Here is a 9,146-nt window from a genome sequence, read left to right on the forward strand (position 1 = left end):
GAAGGTAAACACGCCACGATAAGACCACGAGACATATTGCTGACACTCGCCTACTTCGTTAGAGCGACAAGTCAAATAATCTGATGGTGTGTGTACCGAAGGTCTTACAGCACGCTCACCACATAACCCCTCGACAAAACATTATTATACTCGTAGTTTGTTAGTGGGAAACAAGATTACACAGCAATCCATTAAACACTGACAGAATACTAAACGAAATCAATAATTCTCTACAACCACCTACTTACAACTGAAACAGTTTCTTCAGACTGACAAATGAATGTAGGTGCTAATGCTTGGCCGGCCGCTGTGACGGAGTGGTTCTAGGCGCTTCAGTCCGGAACCATGCGGCTGCTACGGTCGCAGTATCGAATCCTGCCTCTGGCATTGATGTGTGTTATGTCCTTAGGTTAGTCAGGTTTAAGAAGTTCTAAGTCTAGGGGACCGATGACCTACAAAGTTAAGCCCCATAGTGCTTGGAGCCAGTTTTTGAGCTAACGCTTGGTTACTTGGCTGGCTGCCCGCCTGGAAACACGTGTGCCGCTGGCTATTGTGCGTCGCAGGTAGAAGAGGACTTCCCGGCCGCCCCGCCGTCGCCGGCAGGCCACAAGACCAACCCCGCACCGCCCTCGCTGTCTGAGGTGCAGCTTCTTCGCCTTGGCGAGTATAAAACTTTGTACATTTAACGTTTAAAAATCGGAAAATCATGGCAACGCTCAATCGTGAAGACACGATCCAGTGCACATTTGATAGAAATTTGGAGAAGCCGACTGCTTTCGACATGTTACATTCACACGTTTCCCAACATTTTCAGTTAGGTTTCCTTGCTCGTCTTGCTAATGCTCCAAGTTACAGATCTGTTGCCGCATCAGCGGAGTTTGCTCTAAATGCAGTCCAGTTCCTACCAGCCGTTTCTCCTGTTTTGCTAACATGTCTTTTGTCTTCTTGCCCACATTTTTCATAGTTCCTTCCGTTTTCTTCCCTTCTCTTCGTGACTCCTTAAATTCTCATCTCTATCCTACGAGTTGTTGGAGTCCATCTCCTCTTCTTTGTCAGCTGGTTATCGCAACGATGTACCTGGTTGGCACATCTGAGTCTCATCACTTGTAGCTGAGTTATGTCCACACATCTTCATTCTCGCCCACTTTTTAATCAGTTCTGCTATCCGCAGTTTATTCTCTGTTCTAAATACCAGGAGCACTACCACACCCAACCATCTTTACATTTCCTCCCGGGAACATCACCGAAGTGCCTACCTCTGCAACTTCCTTTCCACTGCAAGTTTCTTCTATGCTTGTTACTAGGAAGTTACCTCTTAATTCCCTTTTATACTACTTTGGTTCCACGTTCGCATTCGATACAAATTCAATGCAAAAGAACAATCATCCTCGCCACAGCCGTTCTAAGTTGACACGTGTCTTAATCAAATCTACAATCAAACACAACACATTAAAAGGGACCCTTCCACAATTGCAAAGCCAAATCAACACTGATCAGAACAAACAAGTGGACCAGACACACGCAAACATCAACCAAACTCCAAAAACACCTAAAAGAAAAACGCATGGCTATATATAACATGTACTAGCAACTTGAACGACTTCTCCCACTATGCGAATTTATTCAAAATCATTAGTAAAATTTCTCGACTTTCTTCTGAACAATCCTCCCACTGATTCAGTGTTCAGTTGGTCCTTATAATATTTTTTAAACAAAGTTTCGCATTTTTCCGCATGTGTAAAGTTATAGTGCCATCACAACACCCAAAATTGTAACTAAAACAATCATCAGATTCCGAATGGAAGAAAATCGTAGATTAAGTAATTTGATAAAAATATAAATTATCTGAAAAGACCAAAATATAAGCTGACGGAAGAAAAACCTGAAAGGCTTCGCTAATTTATTGTAAGGTTCCACCGAGCTCACGGCCAGTTAACGCCTGCCGTTATGATCTGTAGCGACTGAACCCTGTCGAGATGGCGATAGCTCTCCACAGACTCAGATCTTACATCAAAAAGTGTCGCACAAGGGAAATGTTAGGTAATTAGTAACTAATACAAATGAGTCTAGTGTGTGGTCCTTACAAAAATTAGTAGTAATAAAAGGTTGTGGGTGAGGGTTCAGCTATATACTGAAAACAAAAAAAATTGTTCAAATGGCTCTGAGCTCTATTGGACTTAACTTCTGAGGTCATCAGTTCCCTAGAACTTAGAACTACTTAAACCTAACTAACCTAAGGACATCACACACATCCATGCCCGAGGCAGGATTCGAACCTGCGACCGTAGCGGTGGCGCGATTTCAGACTGTAGCGCCTAGAACCGCTCGGCCACTTCGGCCGGCTACTGAAAATAAAAAGAGGTCCGAAGCAATCCAAATTTATTGCCATCATAAGTTCAATCTAGAACAAAAACATGGTTTTACAATAGTACAGCATTAATTCCGGATCGCCAGAAATGAAAGACAATTGTAACAAAATATTTGAACAGGCTTAATCAGATGAGACTGTAGTTCGACAAAGCTTGTCTGGGTTGAGTAAAGTAAGACATCAGATTCTTAATTCACAATTCATCGAACAAACAAATGTATACACGATTTCTATGAGGGCATGATGACTGCTTCGATCTGCTGTCGGGTAAAGGATATCATATGCAAAACCTCAGAGTGCCTGAATCGTTAGTGAGTGGCAATTACTTAGCGCAATTCTGAAACTAGATCCGATTAAGTTATAGAAACATGTCTATATATTCCTAACCACTCTCATCTCCTCTTCATCTTGGCAGCAAGAGCTTTCCATATTTCCTCTCTGCTGCCACGTGAACTACATACGCCACCTTGGCACTCACTTCTGCATTATAGGGGATGGATGTGAACCCCATCTGAAGATTGCAGTCTACGAATGTGTCTTCTCCATCGTCTCGATAACTCCAAGTCTCGATCCCAAGTCGAAATTGCTAGTCGAAGTTGAAGTGCCTCTTTCAGTTGTCCTGGTACTTTTTCATCTAAAAGCCAAAGGTCAAGTGTATCAGTGCGCTAGCCAACATGAACGGCAGCCTTGCTGTCCTTTCTGGAAAACGACATCCGATTCTCCACTCAAGTTCTGTTGTTACCACCATTCAATCATCTTTCTTCCCACTATTTTCTGCAGCTCTCAGGTCAACAAACGTTGTGGCCAGGTGAGCAAGTGATGACACACTGATGACTATACAAAGTGGCCAACATTCCATACCCATAAATAAGTTTCGTTCTCCCACAAGCCAAATGAGATCTTATCTACCTTTCTAACCACAGTCGCACTATTCTATTACAACCAGCGTCTGGGCTGGGACCAGCAAGCACCACGTCAGACCATTTCAGCTGAATAGGCCACCATGCAAAGAAAATGCTCCGGTGCCACACTGCCCCAGCTTTCTCTGTACTGTACGCTGCTGTGGGCTATTCGGTGATGCCTGTCTGTGAGCTGCATCTGCAGTTTCTCTAAAAAGCCAGCATGACATGCCACCTTGGGGCCGAACAAATGATAGCACTGATCTAGCGATGGCCTGCATAAGTGAATATCTGTTAGAGGCCAGTTCCCTGCAGCGTCCATTGAGGGACTTTATATCTCAGGTTAAGTTTTCCCCAGGGACACTTGGTTGGCTGTCGGCTACCAACTGGTTCCTAGACGTATGGTTCCCCAAGACTTGACCAAATTCTCAGGCCCTGTACTACATGCAATTAAATATTAACAGTGAATCAGGTTTACTTTCCACATGGATGGCTTGATCCCTGAAATCATCTCGATACCAAAGTGTGAATTAATCGATAAGAAAAGAAGGGAAAAGTTTGTCACAAGACCGATGAATAATTACTGTTAATGTTAGTGTAACGACAGTCTGGGCAATCTGTATGTTTAAATACGAGGGCAGTTCGATAAGTAATGCAACACATTTTTTTCTCGGCCAATTTTGGTTGAAAAAACCGGAAATTTATTGTGGAATATTTTCAAACATTCCCGCTTCGTCTCGTATAGTTTCATTGACTTCCGACAGGTGGCAGCGCTGTACGGAGCTGTTAAAATGGCGTCTGTAACGGATGTGCGTTGCAAACAACGGGCAGTGATCGAGTTTCTTTTGGCGGAAATCCAGGGCATCTCAGATATTCATAGGCGCTTGCAGAATGTCTACGGTGATCTGGCAGTGGACAAAAGCACGGTGAGTTGTTGGGCAAAGCGTGTGTCATCATCGCCGCAAGGTCAAGCAAGACTGTCTGATCTCCCGCGTGCGGGCCGGCCGTGCACAGCTGTGACTCCTGCAATGGCGGAGCGTGTGAACACACTCGTTCGAAATGATCGACGGATCACCATCAAACAACTCAGTGCTCAACTTGACATCTCTGTTGGTAGTGCTGTCACAATTGTTCACCAGTTGGGATGTTCAAAGGTTTTTTCCCGCTGGGTCCCTCGTTGTCTAACCGAACACCATAAAGAGCAAAGGAGAACCATCTGTGCGGAATTGCTTGCTCGTCATGTGGCTGAGGGTGACAATTTCTTGTCAAAGATTGTTACAGGCGATGAAACATGGGTTCATCACTTCGAACCTGAAACAAAACGGCAATCAATGGAATGGCGCCACACCCACTCCCCTACCAAGAAAAAGTTTAAAGCCATACCCTCAGCCGGTAAAGTCATGGTTACAGTCTTCTGTTCGATGTCCTTCCCCATTGTCAAACGATCAACTCTGAAGTGTATTGTGCTACTCTTCAGAAATTGAAGAAACGACTTCACCGTGTTCGTAGGCACAAAAATCTGAACGAACTTCTCCTTCTTCATGACAACGCAAGACCTCACACAAGTCTTCGCACCCGAGAGGAGCTCACAAAACTTCAGTGGACTGTTCTTCCTCATGCACCCTACAGCCCCGATCTCGCACCGTCGGATTTCCATATGTTTGGCCCAATGAAGGACGCAATCCGTGGGAGGCACTACGCGGATGATGAAGAAGTTATTGATGCAGTACGACGTTGGCTCCGACATCGACCAGTGGAATGGTACCGTGCAGGCATACAGGCCCTCATTTCAAGGTGACGTAAGGCCGTAGCATTGAATAGAAATTACGTTGAAAAATAGTGTTGTGTAGCTAAAAGATTGGGGAATAACCTGGTGTATTTCAATGCTGAATAAAACAACCCCTGTTTCAGAAAAAAATGTGTTGCATTACTTATTGAACTGCCCTCGTATATACAGTATCAAAGTATCGCAAACAAGTGCAGAAATCCCAAGCTCAAACACTTGACCAAAAATGTTGACCTGTGTGGAGACACTGAGTGCTTCGTGTTGCGGGCTGAGATTCACGCTTGTCTTCACAATAAGCCACGAGATATACGGGCCAGACATCCATATAACTCTGCACAAGGCGGCAGCAGCAGTAGAGATGGGCCAGCAGCCCGCAGTGCGGTGCTATGGCGTCAGCTGTAGACTTTGTTGCTACATGGTGTACCATAAAACAACATTCCCACAGCCGAGTGCACCGTGGAAGTCTACCCCCTATCACAGCACCCTCAGCTTGCAGAAATATACACACGTCAAAATTTTGCATCACCCTGGTTCCCAGAACTCCTGAAGATAGACGTTGACTGTGGATATTATAACACAGACACAGTCACTATGATGTTCAGAGATGTCACTAAACCCTCCCAAAGATGGAAACAATTATGCATGAGCAACGCCTATTAGATGGAGGGAGTCACCGATCAGTTCCAATCATTCCACCAGGAAGGAGGTACACGGCTCGAGTTGTCTGTAGTTCAACCATGCCTAGACGGTCAATACCGCGGTTCGATCGCGTCCGCATCGTTACTTTGTGCCAGGAAGGGCTCTCAACAAGTAAAATGTCCAGGCATCTCGGAGTGAACCAAAGCGATGTTGTTCGGACATGGGGAGATACTGAGAGAGAGGAAATGTCGATGACATGCCTCGCTCAGGCCGCCCAAGGGCTACTACTGCAGTGGATGACCGCTACCTACGGATTATGGCTCGGAGGAACCCTGACAGCAACACCACCATCTTGAATAATGCTTTTCGTGCAGCCACAGGACATCGTGTTACTACTCAAACTGCGCGCAATAGGCTGCATCATGCGCAACTTCACTCCCGACGTCCATGGCGAGGTCCATCTTTGCAACCACGACACCATGCAGATGGGCCCAGCAAACATGCCGAATGAACCGGTCAGGATTGGCATCACGTTCTCTTTACCGATGAGTGTCGCATATGCCTTCAACCAGACATCCATCAGAGATGTATTTGGAGGCAACCCAGTCTGGCTGAATGCCTTAGACACACTGCCCAGCGAGTGCAGCAAGTTGGAGGTTCGCTGCTGTTTTGGGGTGGCATTATATGGGGCCGACGTACGCCGCTGGTGGTCATGGAAGGCGCCTTAACGGCTGTACGATACGTGAATGCCATCCCCCAACCGATAGTACAACCATGTCGGCAGCATATTCGCGAGGCGTTCGTCTTCATGGACGACAATTTGCACCCCCATCGTGCACATCTTTTGAATGACTTCCTACAGGATAACGACATCGCTCGACTAGAGTGGCCAGCATGTTCTCCAGGCATGAAGGCTATCGAACATGCCTGGCATAGATTGAAAAATGGCTGTTTATGGACGACGTAACTCACCAACCACTCTGAGGAATCTACGGCGAATCGCCGTTGAGGAGCGGGACACTCTGGATCAACAGTGCCTTGACGAACTTGTGCATATTATGCTACAACGAATACATGTATGCATCGATGCAAGAGGACGTGCTACTAGGTATTAGAGGTACAGGTGTTTACAGCAATCTGGACCATCACCTCTGAAGGTCTTGCTCTATGGTGGTACAACATGCATGAGCAATAAATAGGGCGGAAATGATGTTTATGTTAATCTCTGTTCCAACTTTCTGTACAGGTTCCGAAACTCCCGGAATCGAGGTGATGCAAAACTTTTTTGATGCATGTAAATGTTCCCAACTGAGCTGGTATCATCATTCCTTCTAAATCATCCATTCGAAATGCACATTCTCCATGCCAGTCCACTGCGGAATATACCGCTAAGCTAGTCCAACTTCATCACGCAGCAGTAACTAGGCGAAGCTGTTCATATACGAGCCGTTAAGTAGCACTCCAGGTTGCAACCTATAAACTGGATGAGGAGAGGCTCCTGGGTTAAACATGGGGGTCTGTGCACGTCCTGCAAGTGACACAGACCGTCATTGTTACGCGACCGCCACCTGTCACGGTTTTACGTCAGCAAGATGAAAAATCGCCTGCCGCCACTATCTCAGCAACCTGCTGGAGATGACACTCACTACGTACTAGCCACGACTGACAAATGGACCACTGCTGTCGAACTGCTGTATGGAAGGCCTCAGTTAATAAGAAATCTCCTGTTGAGTATCCAGTCTTGACTCTACACTTGGCACGGTAATGGAGGAACTTTCCATACAGGCAGCTGTGTAGCCAGAAATGGCTAGCCTATAACTTTAAACACATACACAAGAGAAACGGAATTAGACGCTAGATGGCGGAAGAATAAAGCTCATGGCAGTAGACGCTAGATGGCGGAAGAATAAAGCTCATGGCGTGTACATCAGTAATGTTGTTGCAAAATAAGGGCTGAAATATCACATAATTATACACGCACAGGAACACAGAAAATATGTTTTATAACACTACAAGTAACTTTTCGACATTTAAATGATAGGGTTTGAGGGTTGATGTTTTTGAAACATGTTATGTCTACAATAAGCTAAAGTTTCGATCAAGACATGTCTATCTACGTTCGAATGGCAAACACGGTTGCGATTTGTAAAAAGAGCCCGTAATATCCAGCAACATGCTTGCGCAAAGCCCGTTTTACACGAGCTACTTTCTTATAAAAATTGACTACTCAAAGTGAGTGCACCTTTTGTGCCTACGCGTAAATCAGCAACCAAGCACGACGAGAGTGTCTCTGTGACGTCAGTGATCCATAGATTGTGCTGATTGTAGAGTTCGAAATTTCCGAGTATGGTGCACAACGTGCGAGCGCGGATGCAAGGATTTTTGGGGGCGTTTGCTGAAATCGAAAGTTAACCTGCTCTGGTTACAGAGAAAAATCTTACACTATGCAGAAGTAAGAACGTAAATACAGGGTGATCAAAAAGTCAGAAAAATTTGAAAACTTAATAAACCACGGAATAATCTAGACAGAGAGGTAAAAATTGACACACATGCTTGCAATGACATGGGGTTTTATTAGAACAAAAAAAAACAAAGTTCACAAAATTTCTGACAGATGGCGCTGGACAGCAAAACGTCAGTGACTGCGCATGACAATCGTGTATAAAAGGAGCTGTAATGAGAGAGAGAATCAGATGCGCCACCAGTCGCAGCATGTTGACGTTACCTGAAAAGGCGCTTTTAGTGAAGCTGTATTATCAGAATGGGGAATGTGCTAGTTCAGCGTTACGATCCTATCGCCAGAGGAAGGGGATTCGAACGGGTAAAAGTCGGTTGACAAATGCAGCTGTGGCGAGAGTGATTTCGAAGTTCGAAGCCACGGGTTGTTTAGACGATAGACCCCGTAGTGGCCGACCGAGCACAAGGCGTAATGCTGCTGAGACAGTTCAGGAAGAAATGGAGACTGTAGCGGGTTCGTCTATGCACGGGGAAGTCAGCGCTCGTGCAGTCGCACGTCGCACCGGCATTCCATACACTACTGTTTGGTTGGCACTTAGACGTACCCTCCGATGGTATCCGTACAAAATCCATCGGCATCATGGCGATTTAGTGAATCGGAGGGCATTTGCGGTGTGGGCGTTTCAAAAGATGGCGGAAGATGACGATTGGTTGAGTAACGTGTTGTGGACCGACGAAACTCATTTCACGCTCCGACGGTCTGTGAAAGCCCACAACTGCAGAATTTAGGCTACCGAAAATCCTAGAACTGTCGTGGTAACTCCATTGCACGACGAGAAAGTCACGGTATGGGTTGGATTTACCACATCTACCGTTATCGGGCCTTTTTTCTTCGAGGAAATGCGTGATTCTGGTTTTGTAACTGCTACCCTGACGGGTGAGAGGTACGCCGATATGTTACAGAATCGCATCATCCCCAGCCTGGCTGATAAACACC

This window comes from Schistocerca nitens, chromosome 1 (assembly GCF_023898315.1).
Source record: "Schistocerca nitens isolate TAMUIC-IGC-003100 chromosome 1, iqSchNite1.1, whole genome shotgun sequence".
In the NCBI taxonomy this organism is placed as follows: Eukaryota; Metazoa; Arthropoda; class Insecta; order Orthoptera; family Acrididae; genus Schistocerca; species Schistocerca nitens.